Source organism: Schistocerca americana, chromosome 2 (assembly GCF_021461395.2).
Source record: "Schistocerca americana isolate TAMUIC-IGC-003095 chromosome 2, iqSchAmer2.1, whole genome shotgun sequence".
In the NCBI taxonomy this organism is placed as follows: Eukaryota; Metazoa; Arthropoda; class Insecta; order Orthoptera; family Acrididae; genus Schistocerca; species Schistocerca americana.
The window spans coordinates 26,738,148-26,757,242 of record NC_060120.1 but is presented as its reverse complement, the minus strand read 5'-3'; the positions used below and the strand labels follow the sequence as shown (position 1 = coordinate 26,757,242).

At 44.6% G+C, this 19,095-nt stretch overlaps 1 protein-coding gene across 2 annotated transcripts in view; it reads left to right on the top strand.

The window, feature by feature from the left end:
- The window catches only part of LOC124593729 (ankyrin repeat and fibronectin type-III domain-containing protein 1), a 720,649-nt gene that overhangs the window by 292,122 nt on the left and 409,432 nt on the right, over positions 1-19,095 (top strand). The window contains exon 2 of one of the 2 annotated variants that reach the window (XM_047132055.1): positions 10,713-10,806. The exons of the other annotated variant lie outside the window; for it this stretch is intronic. The gene's annotated coding sequence lies outside the window, so the exon portion shown is untranslated. The remainder of the gene's footprint in view (positions 1-10,712; positions 10,807-19,095) is intronic. 2 annotated transcript variants of the gene reach the window in all.

The following is a 19,095-nucleotide window of genomic DNA, read 5'->3' as shown; positions in this document are numbered from 1 at the left end:
TTGTTCGATATCGAAAAACATTCATAACATTTACACACACACAGTAGTCTATGTTCCATGTCCATTTCTTTTACACGATCGGGCCCAAAGGACGGCGCGCTACTACAAGTTTCCTTCTCCACTGTTTTCTATCCATCGCTGCCATCCACCACCCGTCCAAACCTGCCGCTAACTGCTGCAGGTCTTCAAGGAGGCCATCCATCCACCTCTTCCTTGGCCTTGAAGGAGTCTCCTACCTGTGGCGATGAAAACCAGCAGCTTCCGTGGCCACCTGTCGTCTTCCATCCGAGCCAGATGTCCAGCCCGCCGTGTAGTCGCTTGCATCTTAAGACTGCTGTTATACTGGCATCTCGATACAGATGATGCCGAAGGAATGGGATTGTGAATGAGACACTGAAAGTAGTAAATGAGATTTGCCATCTGGGCAGCAAACTAACTGATAATGGATGAAGTAGAGAGGATTTAAAATGCAGAATAGTTGTAGCACAGAAAACATTGCCGAAGAGGAGGAATTTTTTTGCATCTAATACAAACTTAGGTGTTAGGAAGACTTGTCTGGAAGTATTTGTCTGGAGTGCAGCTTTGTACGGAAGTGAAACGTGGACGATATTCACTTCAGACAAGAAGAGGACAGAAATTTTTCAAATGTTGTGCTGCGGAACGGCGCTGAAGGTAAGTTGTGCAGACCGGGTAATGGGGAGGTACTGAATACAGCTGCGGAAAATGGCACCCACTAATGGTAACTTTTCCTTGAGCTTTCGTGAGCTCGAATGTTTTTTAACGCACAGTCAAGAATGATGAAACTCGTCTGAAATAGTTACTCCCGGCGGAAACGGCTGCTGGGACTCGTAAAGCCTAGTTTACACGACGACACTAGGTTGAAGGCAACTGCGCTACCGGCCATTGCGCATGCGCGCCGCGCGGTTGCGCAACTCGTCGGTGAAACTAAACACGTGAGAAAGAGGTTGTGTGTGTTCGTAAAGTGTATACAAACTGAAATATGAAGTGTGGAACGGAGAATAATGTTCGCTTTTTGGATATCTATGCTTTGCATAGGTGTTTGTGGGGTTTCAGTGATGCTGATTACAAAAATAAGCAACATATTGCTGCTCACGTGCGATCAGAAGATAGATAGTTTGACAGTATCTGAGCTACAGGGCAAAATTTATTGAATTAGGAGCACGTACACAACTAAATTAGGAAAAATACAAGCAAATGTAAGTCTAGCTGTGGAAATACTCTCGTCTATAAGAGTAAAATCCCATCGTTCCAGTTCGACGACTATTTTTTTTAAGGAATATTGTTGACTGGAGGGAACGCTACACAAATGAAGAAGCTGCATTCTTTACTCAACATTTATCTACTTAAAACGTCCAATTCACATATGTTTGAATTTTGAAATATTGCCACTGTACAGATCTATCTTCAAGAAAGTAGTTGCAAACCATTATCTTCTTAATGCGGCCTGCTTCGAATAATTACTGCTGTTAGTGTTAATAATTATTACTGTTAATAATTATTGGTGTTAATGAAAAAGCGTCATCACCAACTAAAATCGCATCTTATAGCATGCCCAGTGTTCTCGATTGTAATGCACACAATTTATATGTAATTTCTGTTCTGGAGACAGTGCTTCATGTATTACAGTACATTTATTCCTTATCGCATAATTAACTCTATTTAGCAGAAACGTGAACTGTTCTGGTGACATTCTACGATAGTTAAAAGAACTTCTTGGGTCTTCCATTATAAATTATTTCAGCAAGGATGCTGAGCAGCCGAGCTGACGTCTTTTCTTTATCCAGTAACGAATCTAAATACGTTTCTTTTTTTTTCCTTATGCAGCGATTTCACCAACAAGCTTTAACTCTATCACAACTCGTGCGACGTGCACCTGCCAAAACTTTCATTTCAGACAGGACTCAGGAACCCACAAAATGACGAAACTGAAGTGTATACTGGTTTCGCCATGTCTAAAATCAAATATGAAACCATCTGCGTGCAGCTCATTCCACGCGAGTGGCGCAACCCAATGTCGTCGTGTAAACTAGGCTTAAGATCTACAGTGTCATGTGCTGTGGCGTACGCGCCACGGGTTGTCTACCTTGTTGGCCTCGCCCTCTCCAGGTGACGTCACCGCCGATAGAAGTTAGAATTCCTAGCGACGGCGCCCGACCAATGACAAGCTCGAACGTCACTATGAAGGAAGTAGACTTCCCTCGCGGAACAGTCGTCTCCTGACAAAGAAGACAGGCAGATCTTCGAAAGCTCGAGTTTTAACTCCGATCGGAAGATTTTGTATAACGATGCTGCCGCGGGAAACTTCGATGCAAAGTTAGTTCAAAGGTTGGAGGAAGAGGATATACCACCGTCAATAGGACCATACCTAGTAAAGTGGTGTGGCGTTCAGACCTTCAGATTTACGACAGCTTATGTTTGTGTTATATTAAGAAGCGATATGAAATGGAATGAACGCTCCACATGCGAATCAGTTTGCAATATCTCAAAGGGAACTAATTTAACTCTGTTGCTAACTAAATGTGAGGAGAAGCACATGCGTATGCACATGCAAGTTATAGTGCCGCTTTGAAGGTCACACCTGACCATCGCTCCGTTTCAGTCCCACCCACCTGCTCTACTAACAGTGAACGGTTGCCCATGAGATAGCTTCGTTCTAGCATAGTACAGTCAAAACAATTGGTAGGCAACGGGTGGCGGCGTCTTGCCCCTTAAAATTAATGTAATGCTATATTCAAGAGACGTATTTCACTTTTTCTCACTACAAATGTATTGTCGTACTCTGCAGGATTTTTCGGTCGGTATTTATTTTTGTTTGATATTATGCAAAAAACAAGAGTAAGGAAGCGTCACAGGTAACACCCCAGAGGGTTGTTCGCTCTCATTTTGTTCACAGTGCGTCTCGGCAGAATTGTCGTTCCGCGCAAGACCATTCTGGATCCTGCTACGTCATGGACTTACGTCACCTGAAACCGCCTTGCATTGCGCCTTGTTACAAGAAACGTTGCGTCATGGTCCTGCGCTACTTGTAATGATAAAACGAACAAAGAAACTGTAAAAGGACTGAATAGTACAAAGACACTTCCCTCTCTTGCGTAATAACTGAATTTAACGTTCGCTAAATTTATGAACGTAGGCTTGTATTATAATTATTTGCAGAGGAGCGCTGCGCCTTACATAACCACGCCAAAAGCTGCAGGAAAGGCGAATTTAACATTTTTGTGTGTAGGAAATTGGGGTGCATCAGTAAAGAGAGTGGCGCTGCTGCGACCGATCCTAGAGTACTGCTGCAACGTGTGGGACATTTATCTAGCAGACGTGCTAGCAGGAATTGAGAGTTGCGCTGCCAGGATCGTAACGGATCGCTACAGAGGGTGTGAAAGGATACTCAAATCCCCGCTTTAAGGGGAAATCTTCGGGAGGAAAGCATCGTCCTTACGCTAAACACTGAGAGAAACGATATTCGAGGAAGACTGTGTAACAGTTCTGGTGCCAGCGCCGTATACAGTACATCGCGTAGTACTCATGAGTGTAAGAGAAATTACGGTGCATACTGAGGCATATACGTCTTATGCCCTTGCTCCATATGCGAATGGAATAGCGCAGAAAGTCGCTAATATCAGTACGATGTACCCTTCTGCGTGCACTGTACAATGGCTTGACGAATGTGAATGTATATATTTTTTTCCTTTTTAATAATTCAGGAAACACGCAAGGCTATACCGACCCTACGATTTCTTTTCAAAAAATTGGCTAAGGAAGGGCAAACCTACGTTGATACCATTTGTTGACTTAGAGGAAGCTTATGAGAAGTCTGACTGAAATACACTTTTTGAAATACTGAAAGTAGCAGGTGTAAAGTGTTGTTGTTGTGGTCTTCAGTCCTGAGACTGCTTTGATGCAGCTCTCCATGCTACTCTATCCTGTGCAAGCTTCTTCATCTCCCAGTACCTACTGCAGCCTACATCCTTCTGAATCTGCTTAGTGTATTCATCTCTTGGTCTCCCTCTAAGATTTTTACCCTCCACGCTGCCCTCCAATACTAAATTGGTGATCCCTCGATGTCTCAGAACATGTCCTACCAACCGATCCCTTCTTCTAGTCAAGTTGTGGCACAAGCTCCTCTTCTCCCCAATTCTATTCAATTCCTCCTCATTAGTTATGTGATCTACCCATCTAATCTTCAGCATTCTTCTGTAGCACCATAGCACCACATTTCGAAAGCTTCTATTCTCTTCTTGTCTAAACTATTTATCGTCCACGTTTCACTTCCATACATGGCTACACTCCATACAAATACTTTCAGAAACGACTTCCTGACATTTAAATCTGTACTCGATGTTAACAAATTTTTCTTCTTCAGAAACGCTTTCCTTGCCATTGCCAGTCTACATTTTTTATCCTCTCTACTTCGACCATCATCTGTTATTTTGCTCCCCAAATAGCAAAACTTCTTTACTACTTTAAGTGTCTCATTTCCTAATCTAATTCCCTCAGCATCACCCGACTTAATTCGACTACATTCCATTATCCTCGTTTTGCTTTTGTTGATGTTCATCAGGTGTAAGTACAGGGCATGAAATGCTTTTTACAACTTGTACAGAAACTAAATGGCGGTTAGAAGAGTCGAGGGACATGAAAGGGAAGAGTAATTGAAAAAGGATTGAGACAGGGTTGTACCTTATCCCCACTCTTATTCGGTCTGTACATTTAGCAATCAGGAAAAGGAAACCAAAGAAGAATTTGAAATAGAATAAAAGTTCAGGGGTAAAAAATAAAATCTCTGAGATTTGTCTATCACATGGTATTTCTGTCAGAGATAGCAAAGAACTTGAAAGAGAAGATGAAAGGAATGGACAGCGCCTTGAGGATATAATATGAACATAAAAAAGGATAATGGAATGTAGTCGAATTAAATCAGACGATGCTGAGGGGATCACTTTAGGAAACGAGACATTAAAAGTAACAGATGAGTTTTAGTAATTGGCCAGTAAACTAACTGATGCTGGCTAAAGTAGAGAAGATATAAAATGTATACTGGTAATGGCAAGAAAAGCATTTGTGATTAAGAGAAATTTGTTAACATCGAATATAGATTTAAGTGTTAGAAAATATTTTCTGAAAGCACTTTGTAAGAAAGTGAAACGTGCATGATAAACCGTTCAGACAAGAAGAGAACAGATGTTTTTCAAATGTAGTAGTGCTACAAAAGGAAGGTGAAGATTGGATGGGTATATCATGTAACTAATGAGAACGTATTGAATAGAGGAGGGAAGAAATGAAATTAGTGGCAGAACTTGGCAAGAAGAAGGGATCAGTTGATAAGACACATTATGACACATCAAGGGATCTCCAATTTAGTAGTGGCGGGAAGTGTGTGGGGCAAAAATTGTAAAGCCAGGCCAGGAGATGAATGCAGTAAGCAGATTCAGAAGGATGTGGGTTGCAGTAGTTATTCGGAAATGAAAAGGCTTGTACAGGATAAATCAACATCGAGAGCTCCGTCAAACCAATCTTCGGACTGGAATGATGACCACAACAACATGTTTCCTTTTTATGACTTCCATCGCAAATGGATGCATAATCTTTTAGAAACTATATTTTCTTGTTCTATATTTTTGTTTTTACGTCAGTATTGCAATACATTTCACAATATTTTGCGAATGTAGCGGACAAATAATTCAATCAAGCGTTGTCGTCATGTTGAGCAGCGAATTTGTTCCTCTATTGCCATGCGCAGGTCCCAGGCCGATAGCAGGTCTAAAGATTATCTCTTGATTTATCGTTCATGAATTTGGCTTAAGCCGATGTGCAAACTGTTCAGAACGATAATTTCAGCACTTCGCACATACGAAAATTCTTGTGGACATCGCAAGCGAGCCAGCCGTACTTTCAGATTATAACGTCAACCGGTCCATTACATCTGTACGTTAATCATCGAGAACATTCCACTATCGTAATTATGTGAAGCTGACTATAAGAGGTGGGTCAAAAATAGTTATCTGATGGTTCTTTAGACGATCTGCGTCTGGACTTGTAGTGGCTGAGCATTTCGGAGAAAAGCTGAAGAATGTCGATGGCAAGTTTCCGGATCAAGCCACTGAAATAGAGAGAGACTTGTATTTGTCATCTGCAGAATGGGAGAGTCAAGAAATTGAAAGTCTCATTAGACACAGGGCATCGTACGAGACTGTTGTATCTGTTCTGAAAATTATTTCGAGCAGGTAGAGAAACTGCTTCGTGAGGGAAACTTCTTAGAGCTTCGACAGTTAAACAGACACGAACATTTAAGGTCAGCTAACGTATAGGATGGCGTCAGTGATCATTAAACTGTGTGACAGCCATGGTTGCGTCTGTTATAAGGAAAATTAAGAAAGGCAGGAAGATACTTTTGCTTCGCCAGACTGACAGGATACAAGACGCGTAGTACCTCATTAGTCGACATCAAATATTCAGTGTTGAGGACGAAGGTGTAGAGCACAAATCGATAAAATTCAAAAGTATTGTACAATACACTCTATACTATACGCTTTGTACCAATATGTGCGGAGTGAGGTTATGAGGGACGAGAAAGACCTAGCGTGGATCTGTAGTCATGTTAGAAAGTTGCTACGAAAGCAAGGAAAGCTTCGTCACAGATTTATGTGAAGTCAAAACCTAGCTGATAGACGTAAGTGCAAGGAGCGTTCAAGAAATTGTAAACAAAAATTTTGACAACCGTTCTCATTAAAATTGCTATTTTTTATTGAGTAAATTCGTTAAGCAGATTACGTCTTGCGACTCTCGTACACTATGACTTAGAAAACAAAGGTACAAAAATAATAGTATTCAACCTCCACTTCTGTGAGTAATTTTATTTTACTTCATCGTTTTCTTCTGCATTGCAACCTAATAAGTTCAATGGTGTTATTTTGACAAGGCAGCACAATCATTAACATGTTGAATTTCTTGACGCGTAAATGTGAATCGGAAGTTTTTCACTAGTGCAGAAGATAATCTTTTGAAAGTAACCATAAACATCCTGTATGTATTCGTTAATTTTCTTTGACACGCTTTTCTTGTAAAACTAACAACTGTGTTCCTCATTTATTGCTTAGTGAGAAAAGGAAATACATGGAACATCCCAAAATGTTAAAGTATTCATTGGAAACAACGTTCTATCTCCGAAAAACGTGGGACTCGAACAGGAAAATATGTACTTATGACTAAAGATGTGGTTTGAACAGTAAAGACATCTGTGACTTATAAGCTACAGTCATGGACAATACTGGACAAAAATTATGTTGATAACATAAATTGCAAACCGGCTTCTCATATTCGTGTCAACAGGAAGTCCTGTTTCTCGATTGATTTTGACTTCGTAGATAATGAGGACTGTTTGTCTCTGTGCTTTATTTTCACAAGCTGCGACATAGCCGCGAATAGAACAGTGATGCAGAAAGTGTATAATAAAATCCTTTTATTTCCGTCTATGATCACAAAGTTAATTGGTCCTTAGACTAGCTGTTATATAATGTGATCACAGACGCAAATAAAAGGATTTTATTCTGGACTTTTAGAATTATTTTGCACCATACATTAGTGACTGTTTGCTGGAGTCGTTTATTGTTATTCTGTCCTTATTTTATAAGTGTAATTATTTATGTACTAATTCTTTACCAGTAACTCTTTACCTCATTTTACTTTCCTGTACATTATATTAATTAGTGGCATACACGCGTAAAATGGACTTACTGTTAACAGTTCGCCACTGCTCTGGTTTATGAATGTAAATGTTGTAACCAAACCCTGTCAATCAGGGTTTTCATTGTCACAAACCATCTACGCAACTGATAAACGCTCTGTCCAAATTTCGCTACTAGTAGTACTAAATGGGGGCTGTTGGTGGTATTCTTGAAGCATATTGTCGTCCTGTCATCACCTGTTCGTCCACACCCATCTACATGTTGTCAAAGAGCATTTTAGAAAGCAGCACTGCGAAAACTGAGCAGCTTCCAAGGTAAGCTGGGCTTCCACGGCCACCGGCATGGCTTGTAGGTAAGAGCGCTGGTACAAAACAAAATAGTCAGCTTCCAGCTGATAATTCGTTACTTCCTGCTGTTTTCTTGTCGGTAATTACAACTCTCACGCCCGTCGGCTTCCTTTCCTCTCGAACTTTTTTTCCGAAGCATTATAAGCAAGGACATTGCTGTACCTGAAAAACAAGAAAAAAGACGGATAAATGTTTATCACTGCAACAAATCACGAAATGGCTCTTATACAGTACACCCGAAATATTGCAATAACGATCTAAGTCCTACGTTTTAGAAATTAGCGAATCAATTCCTACCGATACTCGTGATCAGTTTAATTATAAACTATTTTTTTAATTACGTGCATTGATTCTGACACCGTAGTCTTCACTGAAGTTCTCTAGTTGTGTGGTGGTTTAAAATAGGTAAAAAAATAGTTGTTCCAGACTTGGAAGGCCGCATCGAGTAATTGGCAAAAATGGCGACAGGACGGGCAGTCGGCCACCTCTTAAACTAACCATACAGAATCAGGAAATAGCATTGTCAGGCTTGCGCCGATGCGGAACCAAGGAACAAGAAAAGGAAAAAAGGTACCATTTACAAGTGCTGTTTTTCATTCGCTTATACTTCTTAATGAACATACTCTCATGAGCAAACTGAATTTGAGACATCCTTCTAGCAACCCGTAATAACTCTTTTCTCCCAGGTGGCGTTGTAGTATGGGCTCCACGAGACAACAATCAACTGCATATAACTCTCTGACATTTGTGAAACTGCTCATATCTGTCACGTTGGCACTCCACGCCAATCGTGAAGCCGGTGTTACAAGGAACATTGTCTTCGTCTGACCCGTGTAGACATCATCTGAGGCTCCTGTCAGCGTCTCCCTTACTTGGCTGACTTCTGCATTGAATATGAATATGGAACCAGCCGGTTTTACTCCCGCCGCCCATCCTACGTTACCATCCATAATGCCGATTCCCGCACCTTCTACCCCTCCGCTGGTGTGCCCTAGGGCTCTGTCCTCTCCCCTCTCTTCTACCTCCTGTACACGGCAGATATGCCTCAACCTCCCCTCCAGTATACCACCGCCGATGACACCTTCCTTGCTCTCGCTCCTACCCTACGGCGGTCCCAACGCCTTCTCCAGAATCACCTTGACCTTTTTGCTGCATGGTGTAACCAGTGGCTCCAGAAAATCAATCCTTCCAAGACCCAGGTCGTACCACTCACTCCTTCCGGCTCCTTGGTTTCTCCCCTACCATTTGCGCCCGTCCTGTCTGCCTCTCCCCCACCCTCACCTACCTTGGCCTCACCATTGACCATCGCCTCACCTGGATCCCTCATCTCCGCTCTATCCAATCCAAAGCTCACAACCACCTTAAAGTCCTCTCTGGCTGAACATGGGGGTTGAAACCCTCTACCATCCTCCACACCTACAAATCCTTAATCCATCCCATCCTCTGTTATGCCAGTCCCACCTGGATATCTCCCCCCCCCCCCCCCAAATTCTATAAGTCCCTCCAGATCCTCAAGCACGATGCACTCCACCTCACCTACGTATATGCCTCCCATCCCCTATGCGGATCCTCTACAACCTCATTCCTTTCCCCCATCTGCTCCTTTTCCTTGATCATATCTGCATACTCTACACCTCCCACTACATTGATCCCCCTCATCCCCTGGTTGCTCCTCTCCCCTCCAGCCCCTGCCCCCTGCTGTGCCTTCACTGTTGTGTCCCCCCCCTACCCTCCATCTCTACACCCTTCATCTCCTTTCCCAAGGTGGCTTCCGTCGAGTCCCCCTCCCAGATGATGCCCTCTCTCCCTCCATTTATCCCTCCTATCCACTCTGATCCTCACCTCCCCCTACCTCCCTCTGTCCTTTCCCTGGGCTCCCTCTTCCCCCCCCTCCTCTTCCATCCTGTTTTTTCCCCACCTACCCTCTCGCTGCTGTCTCCCTTCTCTCCCCCAAGTTCTTTTTTTGCTCTCCCCTCCCCTGCCTTTCCCATTCCTTCTCGCGTCCACCTCCCCGCTTTTCTATGTCCCCTCCCTCCAATGGTTCCCTCTTTTTTTCTTTTCTCTCCTCCCTCCTTTCTCTCCCTCTTAGGTCCAGCCCCCCCCCCCCCCATCCCCGCCATGTCACCTGTATAGTGCTGTCATAAGTGAGTGTTCAGTGTTGCACGTCCCCTGTCAGTGTTGCGAACAGCCACCATACCGTCGCTAGTTGTGTTTTTAGTCTCATGGAAACAGAAACCAGACTGTCGCCATGTTTTTTAATTGTGCCTGTTTCCTTCTTGTGTATCTTCATCCGTTTCGTCACCACAGTGTTTCTATATTTTGAATTCCACAACTTTCCGCCATTTTACAGTTTTTTGCAATGTCACCGTTTTATCACCTGTTTTTCTTGTTTGTTTATATTCTCAATACGTTTTTTAACTTTTCTGTATGCTGTAGAGCAGCACATTTCGCTGCTGCCAGCCCCCCCCCCCCCCCAATAAAGAAAAAAAAGCCGGTTTTACGTTGTTACACGAAAGTTTTTACTCTGATTTGCTATACTGAATATCCATGTGCTAACAGATAACAGCTGCATTTTTTAGATCTGTCTCGAAATATTTTTATTGTTTCAATTTTAATTTTTTTTATTATGTTGAGTTTTATTTATTGTGATGCCTCTCCTTAGGTCCAGCGGGTTCAATGTGATGGAGACTTACCTTCTCTTCATGTATCTGACGTTAAGGAACTTTCCTTTTGAGCAATCATTATGTTGATATTATGTGAGTACTCATTTCATTTTTTTTAAACTGGTATAACAATATATGAAAAATGCTTTCATGTTATTTTCTGTCATGTGTATCTCCCAGATGATCAGTAAAAAATATTATATATGTAGCAGCTTTATAGGGGCATATACACTGCCTGTCACAAACAGTGAAGCACACAGAAGACATGATCGGAAACCATTCCAACCCCTTATACGTACACAGTGTGGCTGAGTGTGTAAATGACTGTAGGGCAGCAAAGCTTTGTGAAAGGTAGCTCGGCAACTGGAGTGTATGAATGCTGTTCATGTTAAGCGTTGTTACCGTATCTGGTAGGGTATATGAATGTTGTGAAGAAGTCAGATGTTGAGGGATTGCTGTGAAGAACACGGAGATGCCACACATACTCCTACGAGGCAGCGTTGCCAGCAACTAACAAAGAGTCTGAAGCGGGCCTTACTGTGGTTCTCATTTGGCCAGCTGGTTGAATTGTGCACGTATGTAGATTTGTGAGCCGTTTGGAAGTCATAGTGGGCCGTTGTTGGACTGCATGGGAACGTGAAGTTCTGGCATACTCGTCCCAAGGTTTCGGCCGATCAAGTCTGACAATAATAACGCACATCCTCCCCCCCCCCCCCCCTCCCCCACCCTCACACCCGCAATCCGACAACAAGTAATGGTGTCACATCACACCATTCGTCAAAGACTAGCAACAGCCATACTAGAGAATTACTATCCCACACACAACACAAGCCGCTGCGTTTCTAGTGGAGCCGTGACCGGCAAGAACTGTTGATGAATGGCGTCGTACTGTGTTCAGTAATACATCGCGGTTCTGCACTGCCCTGGACGACTGTTGTCGGCGAGTATGGCTGTGAGCTCAGGTCCCATCTTCGGATGCTCTGCAGACGCACTGAGATAACTATAATCGTGAACTGAATTTTTAATCATGTATTGTTTACACACTACTAGCCATTAAAATAGCTACACCACGAAGATGACGTGCTGCAGACGCGAAATTTAACCGACAGGAAGAAGATGCTGTGATATGCAAAAGATTAGCTTTACAGAGCATTCCCACAAGATTGGCACCGGTGGCGACACCCACAACGTGCTGACATGAGGAAAGTTTCCAATCGATTTCTCATACACAAACAGCAGTTGATCGGCGTTGCCTGGTGAAACGTTGTTGTGATGCCTCGTGTAAGGAGGAGAAATGCGTACCATCACGTTTCCGACTTTGATAAAGGTCGCATTTTAGCCTATCGCGATTGCGGTTTACCGTATCGCGACATTGCTGCTCACATTGGTCGAGATCCAATGACTGTTAGCAGAATATGGAATCGGTGGGTTCAGGAGGGTAATACGGAACGCCCTCCTGGATCCCAACGGCCTCGTATCACTAGCAGTCGAGATGACAGGCATCTTATCCGCATGGCTGTAACGGATCGTGCAACCACGTCTCGATCCCTGAGTCTACAGATGTGGACGTTTGCAAGACAACAACCATCTGCACGAACAGTTCGACGGCGTTTGCAGCAGCATGGACTATCAGCTCGGAGACCATGGCTGCGGTTGCCCTTGACGCTGCATCACAGACAGGAGCGCCTGCGATGGTGTATTCAACGACGAACCTGGGTGCACGAATGGCGAAACGTCATTTTTTCGGATGAATGCAGGTTCTGTTTACAGCATCATCATGATCCCATCCGTGTTTTGCGACATCGCGGTCAACGCACATTGGAAGCGTGTATTCGTCATCGCCATACTGGCGTATCACCCGGCGTGATGGTATGGGGTGCCATTGGTTACACGTCTCGGTCATCTCTTGTTCGCACTGACGGCACTTTGAACAGTGGACGTTACGTTTCAGATGTGTTACGACCCGTGGCTCTACCCTTCATTCGATCCCTGCGAATCCCTACATTTCAGCACGATAATGCACGACCGCATGTTGCAGGTCCTTTACGGGCCTTTCTGGATACATAAAATGTTCGCCTGCTGCCCTGGTCAGCACATTCTCCAGATCTCTCACCAACTGAAAACGTCTGGTCAATGGTGGCCGAGCAACTGGCTCGTCACAATACGCCAGTCACTACTCTTGATGAACTGTGGTATCGAGTTGAAGGTGCATGGGCAGCTGTACCTGTACACGCCATCCACGCTCTGTTTGACTCAATGCCCAGGTGTATCAAGGCCGTTATTACGGCCAGAGGTGGTTGTTGTGGGTACTGATTTCTCAGGATCTATGCACCCAAATTGAGTGAAAATGTAATCACATGTCAGTTCTAGCATAATATATTTGTGCAATGAATACCCGTTTATCATCTGCATTTCTTCTTGGTGTAGCAATTTTAATGGCCAGTAGTGTAGTTTAGACCTGGAAATAATGGATATCATTATATTACTCCTGGTGCCATGGTGAAGTTTTAAATTTCACGTCCACAAATCATTCACACAGTAGAATCGTACAAACATACCGTAATTCGGCCATCGGACAAATTACTGTATGGACGACATGGCAAAAAGGCATCCCTGGCGTAGAGAAAGTGAAAGATTTGAAAGCAAATAGATCACTCGGTTCGGATGGAATCCCAATTCGGTTTTATAAAGACTACTCTGTGGCATTGGCCCCTTACCTAGCTTGCATTTGTCTTAAATCTCTCGCCCAGCACAAAGTCCCAATCGACTGGAAAAAAGTGCAGGGGACTCCATTATCTAAGACGGGTAAAAGAACGGACCGGTACAATTACAGACCAGTATCCTTAACTTCGGTTCGCTCAAGAATCCTAGAACCTATTCTCAGTTCGAAGGTTTCGAACTTCCTTGAGACTAAGAAGCTTATGTCCACGCATCAGCATGGTTCCAGTAAGCATTGCTGGCGCAAAATTCAGCTTGCCCTTCTCTCGTGTGGTATACTGCGAACTATGGATGAAGGGCAACAGATAGAAGCCATATTTCCGTTAGCCATTTGACACGGTACTCCATTTGAGGCTGTTAATGAAGTTTCGAGCATATGGAATAAGCTCAGAGATATGTGAGTGGCTCGAAAACTTCTTAAGTAATAGAACCCAGTATGTTGTCCTCCACGGCAAAGGGTCATCAGAGACAAGGGTATCGTCAGGAATGCCCCAGTGAAGTGTGATAAGACGGCTGCTGTTCTCTACATACATAAATGATTTGGTGAACAGGGTGGGCATCAATCTGCGGTTGTTTCTTGATGATGCTGTGGTGCATGTTGTCTTCTGACTGTAGGAACATACAAAACGACTTAGGCAATATTTCTAGTTGGTGTGATGAATGACAGCTAGCTCTAAATGTGGAAGAATGTAAGTTAATGTGGATGAGTAGGAAGAACAAACCTTTAATGTTCGGTTACGGTATTACTAGTGTCGTGCTTGTCGTAGTCTAGTCGTTGAAATATCTGGGGGTAACGTTGCAAAGCGATACGAAATGGAACGAGCATGTAATAACTGCTTTTGGCTTTGGTTTATTGGGAGAACTTTTTGGAAAGAGTGGTTCACCGGTAAAAGAGACCGCATATAGGCCACCGGTGTGATCTATTCTTGAGTACTGCTCGAGCATTTGGGATCCGTACCATGTCGGATTGAAGAATGACATCGAAGCAATTCAGAGACGGGCTGCTAGATTCGTTACCGGCAGGTCCGAACAACAAGTTAAGTGCTACGGAGATGCTTCGAGAACTCAAATTGAATCCCTGGAGGGATGTTTTCGAGAAAATTTAGGGAACATGCATTTGAAGCTAGCTACCGAACGATTCTATTGCCGCCAACATACACTGCACTTGAGGACCACGAAGATAAGATTCGAGAAATTAGGGCTCATATGGAGGCGGACAGACAGTCGTTTTTCCTTCGCTCTACTTGCGAGTGGGACAGGAAAGGCAGTGACTAGTAGTAGTAGTACAGTGTACCCCCCCCCCCCCCCCCCCCCCCCCGTCAAGTCCAGTACGGCGCGTCGCGCTGCCTCTATGTAGTTGGTGTGGTAAGCCATCGGATGTGACTTCAGATCACGGCTGGTGCATTTGCGGGAACTCTGACGGTACGATGATTCATCACGGACATCCTGCGTCTTCATGTGTTACCTCATAAGTGACAGCATCGTAGTGCTATTTTTCAACAGGTCAACGCTTGTCGCTTGTCTACAAAAGTAACATATCTCTGTGAACTGTCTGCGCGATGTCGAGCAACTTCCGTGGCCAGCAAGATCCTCAGATCTGTCCCCAATGGAGTAGGTATGAGACCAGCTCAGACGCCAACTCCGTCCTAGGACCAGTATCCAGGCTATCAAGGGCCTGTTACAACAGTACTTGTCAATATTAATGAAATTCTCCAACAGCCGTGTAAATAAGATGTTATTTGACTTTCGACGACAAAGAGTTCCGGAATTCCACTATGCCATCGTCAGGCAACATATGCATCTCTCAAAATATACGATAACGCCATACAGTGCCCTTTATCCCTGGGTTTCGTGAATTCAAACCGTTCACTCGAGCACTTGATAGCAACTCAAAGGGATAAATGGCACTGTATGCCACTATCGTTTATTTTAAGTCATGCATAGGGAGCCTGAAGATGGCATAGTGGAATGCCGAAACTGGTTGTCGTCAAAATAAACAAAATAACATCTTGGTTACACGGCTGTTGGAGAATTTCATTAATACTGACAATTCCTTAACCAGCTGATGTCCTCGTTCCATGATGGATCAACAGTGACTGAGTTATAACAGTTGTGGGCCAGTTTGCCTAGATGATGACCCAATGATGTTATTACACCCTAACCAAGCGAATCTTACTCGCTAGTGGGGTTATACTGCCAAGCTCTTTGTAAAACTGACTCGATTTTATAATCACTGTAATAACATCGCATACCATCTCAACTCGTTTCATTTCGTTTCCGTCTCGCCTTCTGGTTCCTGTATTCCTCTAGCAGTGTATGGGATTCCATATCCTTAAAATCTCTGCATTTCCATCTTTTTACAGATTGTTGCGGGACCTCGGCTGTCACAATAAAACACCTTTCAATCATCAAAATCTCCAAAGCGTTATTTTACTGAGCAACCATATTCAGGCCCCCTGATCGACGTGTAGGAAGATTCTCGCCCCTGATCCAGTGATAATAAGGGACCAGCATTCAATGACTGGTATCCGTAGATTTTTGAGACAGCGGTCACTTTAAACATCACCTGCCAGCAGTGAAAAGCGTCCCCTATAACTTCACAACTCTGCAGCGCCGTTAGTGACGGTTCCGGTTTTGTGTCGCATTGTCAATTTATTACGTAAGACACTCTGCACAAGCCTACATGGTTTGCCTGTATCGCTTTGTTACATCCTGTATAACGAAAGCAAAATTCTCCGTTTACTTCTCAACACTTGCATGTATGAACACTTGCACAATCAAAATGGACGAAGGTACATAGATACGAGCCCTGCTGCATATAGATCTATAGGGCTGCATGGTTTCCGAGTTGCTTTGTTGGTTTATTTTGGGAGAGGGGACCAACAAGCGAGATCATCGGACCCATCGAATTAGGGAAAGGTTCAAATGGTTCAAATGGCTCTGAGAACTATGGGACTCAACTGCTGAGGTCATTAGTCCCCTAGAACTTAGAACTAGTTAAACCTAACTAACCTAAGGACATCACAAACATCCATGCCCGAGGCAGGATTCGAACCTGCGACCGTAGCGGTCTTGCGGTTCCAGACTGCAGCGCCTTTAACCGCACGGCCACTTCGGCCGGCAATTAGGGAAAGGAAGTCGGCCATGCTCTTTCAAGGGAACCATCCCGGCATTTGCGTGAAGCGATTTAATCACTGAGAACCTGAATCAGGATGGCCGGACAAGGGTTTGAACAGTCGTCCTCCCAAATGCGAGTCCAGCGTGCTAACCACTGCGCCACCTCGCTCGGTGTTTCCGTGCTAATCAGTTTGAAACATTAGTCAATAATACACGAAATAATTCACATCACTTATGCTGAAGATTCGCTGAGTCCAAATCTACTTTATTTCTCACGCAGGCGTCTTGACACTTGTGCCTCTCCGAAGATTCAAAGTCGTTTGACGTAAATTGGAGGCCAGAAGATATGAAGCGCTTCCAACTTTGCTATTAAGCGCACTTGATGGTGGAAACGGATCGACGTAGTTTGCTTCTACAGAAACCTAATTTACACGTATCACATGAAAACCGTATTCAGGTAGTCTCTTGACTTATAGCACTATTCCTGTGAGCTCTCTCACAGATGGCGCTCTGCTATTCTCTTGCACAATCTCGGCTTAACTTCTCCAAACATTTGCCAACGTCTCCATTAACACGGCCGAACGCTCGGAAATACAGGCAGCAGCAGGTAGGTTTCACGGGGCGGATGGAGCGAGGAAGCGGAGAGAGGGAGCTGGCAACAGTTCTTGGCCCTCCACTGGCGCAGTATCATTGCTGGCGCCATCTGGCGCGCCTGCGCTCACCTTGGCGGCGCCGCGTCCTGTGAAATGGGACGGGAAACCTCGAGTTGCATCATAGGCGGGCGCAGATACTTCCCGGAGCACTCGGGTTACCGCCAGTTCGGCGGCGCGCTGGCGCCAGTCTGCAGAGGATTTCTGGCGGCAGCGGCGGCTGGCGACAATGGAAACCCGAACCGGCGCGCCGCCTCCGGCGGACACACTCAAGCGCCCACCCGCTCCCTCCCCCACCGCCTTTCGACCCGCACCACCCCTACCAGCGTTCGGTTTCGCGTTATGGCTGCAGGCACGACAGCGAAACTCAGCAACCGTTGCGCCTTGTTAAACATAACCACCGGGACACGCCTTCGAGCTGTATAGCGTATGACCACCTTTCGAGGGACGTATAAAAAGTTCGTATAGAGACAAATGAAACACGTGGTAAACTGAGCTTGAATAAAACCGTAAGCGGCTGTTAGCTGACGATTTATTCATCAATTAACAGTTGTTTGCGATTTTATTCCAGTTCATTTTACCTTGAAATTGAATGGCTGCGGCTGCTCAATTTATAAAATTGTATGTGCAAATTAAACACAGTCTTTATGACAAGCGTGGATCCAGAGTTCGGAGCTGAGGGGGGATAACACTTTGTTAATGTCTCTCCCCTCCCACCCTCTTTCAAGGCGCCACCGATGCGTACGATCGTAATAATAGTGGTATTAAAATATACCGGGTGATCAAAAAGTCAGTGTAAATTTGGAAACTTAATAAGCCACGGAATAATGTAGATAGAGAGGTAAAAATTGACACACATGCTTGGAATGACATGGGGTTTTATTAGAACAAAAAAAAAGTTCACAAAATGTCCGACAGATGGCGCTGGACAGAAAAACGTCAGTGACGCATGACAATCGTGTATAAAAAGAGCTGTAATGAGAGAGAGAATCAGATGCGCCAGCAGTCGCAGCATGTTGACTTTACCTGAAAAGGCGCTTTTAGTGAAGCTGTATTATCAGAATGGGGAATGTGCTAGTTCAGCGTTACGATCGTATCGCCATAGGGAGGGGATACGAACGGGTAAAGGTCCGTGGACAAATGCAGCTGCGGCGAGAATGATTTCGAAGTTGGAAGCCACAGGTTGTTTGGACGGTAAACCCCGTAGTGGCCGATCGAGCACAAGGCGCAATGCTGCTGAGACAATTCAGGAAGAAATGGAGACTGTAGCGGGTTCGTCTATGCACGGGGAAGTCAGCGCTCGTGCAGTCGTACGCCGCACCGACATTACATACACTACTGTTTGGTTGGCACTTAGGCGTACCCTCCGATGCTATCCGTACAAAATCCATCGGCATCATGAACTGTTACCTGGCGACTTAGTGAAGCGGAGGCATTTGCGGTGTGGGCGTTTCAAAAGATGGCGGAAGATGACGATTGGTTGAGTAACGTGTTGTGGACCGACGAAGCTCATTTCACGCTCCGAGGGTCTGTCAACGCCCATAACTGCAGAATTTGGGCAACCGAAAATCCTAGAACTGTCGTGGAAACTCCATTGCACGACGAGAAAGTCATGGTATGTGTTGGATTTAACACATCTACCGTTATCGCGCCTTTTTCTTCGAGGAAATGCGTGATTCTGGTTTTGTAACTGCTACCGTGACAGGTGAGAGGTACGCCTATATGTCACAGAATCGCATCATCCTCAGCTCCACCCCATATTGCTAGATGCTTGAAAGATCTCTTGCGCGCGTCGTTTGGTGATGATCGTGTGCTCAGCCGCCACTTTCGTCACGCTTGGCCTCCCAGGTCCCCAGACCTCAGTCCGTGCGATTATTGGCTTTGGGGTTACCTGAAG